We start from the raw sequence: 2,318 nt of genomic DNA, 5'->3' as shown, positions 1-2,318 counted from the left end.
CTTTAATTTATCAAATCACAACAATTAAGAATAAAACACATAATACTCAAATAATACATTTTTATTATTTCAAAACGGGTTACAAAGGTTAACCTAGACTATTACATCATCATTAATGTCTAGCCTAGAAACACGAGCGTTACATAAATGATATTGAATTGATTGACAGCTTTGATCCCAAAAAGTTTTAAATTTAGTTATTATTTTTGTTTTTGTTAAATTTGTTCATATTTTTCCTTTATGCCCAAATTTAGAGGGAGAATTAAAAAACAAAAAAAAAATCTTAAAATTTAAAAAAAAAATCCAAAAATATGTTTATTTTTGTTTTTATTTTTGAAAAAAATCAAAAATCCAAAAATATTTTATTTTGAGTGTCTTTTTAATTTTATTTTTACTTTTGAGTGTGTTTTATTTTTTATTTTTATTTCTTAGTTATTTCTATTGTGTGCTAAGTTTATTTTTACTTTTATTTTTTATTTCAAAGTTTCGTTTGTCTTATAAAGCAAATTCAAAAAGAAGAAGAGACTCAAGGAGACTGTATCGGAATTTTCTGAGCAAGGAGAAGAAATTTGGAAAGAAGTTTATGGTTATTACTCTTCACTCCATTTTCACAAGGAATTGACGGATTGAAACTGTACAAATTGTCAGTTAGGTAGTATCTTTCTAAGAACTGTCGTATTCAAGGAATTAAAAGTCTGAAACTGTACAGATGTCATGGCACCAGGGCGATGCACCTCGCAAGACACGATTATCGATGAATGTCTCGTCAAGGGCCAATTTAACTTGTTTAACTTGAAAAACTGTATTGAGATCTTTGATCTAGGATATACAGGGGCTAACATCAAAAAGGCCATGAGTAGTTCTCCGATACTCATCAAATCGCAGTGCGTTCCTCCGTGTTCACACATATACTGCGAGTAGTCTCCTTATCAGCCAAGGTTGGGTCCTTGAACAACTGTGGTGAGAAGGGTCTTTGTGATTCTGTGTTCCACATGAACTTTTTAGTCATGGTTACTTTTCAAGGCGCAACGGTGATCTTTAAAGAATACTCATTCGAAGGAACAAGAAGTTAAGATTATTTTTCAACATTCAGTTTTTCAACCCCAGAAGCAAGGTGAAGCTATACTTGATGTTATGTGCCAGATTGCATTGAAGCCTCCTCAATCAATCTGCTGCTATCTATGAACTTGCTGAAGTGATCCAGAAGAATCAGTTTCTCTGTTATTTTCTCTGAAGTATTTCAAAGCTGCAAGTGCTGATTTTACAAGAAGCCTTACACCTAATGCGCATTCCAAGTCAAATTCTTTGAAGGAAGTCCAACTGTTCAAGATGAAGTCATTCATGCAGAAATTCATATGTTCATCTTGAAGTTGTGAAGAAATCGAAGATTAGAGCTAAAAGCCAAAGATCAAGGAAGACTGAAAAGAAAACAAAAGCAATAAACCAAGGGGGAGATTGTTAGGACTAAATTATGGTTTATTCTAAGTGAAAAGAAATCTATAAACCAAGGGGGAGATTGTTAGGTCATAAATTGTGGTTTATACTTTGCTTTTCATAAGTTATTAGAGTTCTCGGTCTAGGACCGAAAACACCATGTTTTGGTGTTGTTTAGACCAAAATCACATGTGATTTTGGTTAGGCTTTATATTGTTTTGTTTGGGTTTTGGGCTGGTCCTTGGTTATTAGGTCTAGGTATAAATAGTGTCATTTGAGCCTTGTAAAGTGGGTGGGACGTTTTTGGGGGCTGCCATAAGCTAAGAACGTGATTTGGAGAGAAAACAAGAGAGAACCAAGTGTAATCAAGAATCTTATGTACCCGACTATTCAATAATAGTGTGCATTGAAGATTAACTATTGTGTTCTTATTCTATATTTCGTCTTGTCTAATTCACTTGATTGGGATTCCGCACCATCAAGTGAATCCGATTGATACATAGTAGCGTTTTCGGGTTTTACACATTTTACCTAAATGGTAAATATTTTTAAAAGCACAATGTTTTGGTAAATATCTTTTTAAAATACACTACTTGGTAAAAAAATAAACTCCAGATTTGACAGGGAAAAACACACATCGCCATTTTATATAATTTTATTGTTTAAGATATTAAATATAAAAATTAAAATTCACTAGAGATAAAAAGTACCAGGGATGAAGAGCAATAACATGAAATAGAATACCATCTTCAATGAAATTTGCTCCATGTATTACAACAATTTAAAATACAAAAAATAGAAGTAATTTTATCCATATCGATAGCATTGCTCTTGTCTCATATATATAGAGCTATTTGATAATTATGCTACCAAAAACGACTCTC

Source organism: Lactuca virosa, chromosome 1 (genome assembly GCF_052849685.1).
Source record: "Lactuca virosa cultivar CGN04683 chromosome 1, Lactuca_virosa_CGN04683_v6, whole genome shotgun sequence".
NCBI lineage: Eukaryota > Viridiplantae > Streptophyta > Magnoliopsida > Asterales > Asteraceae > Lactuca > Lactuca virosa.
Note: the sequence above shows the minus strand (reverse complement) of the source record.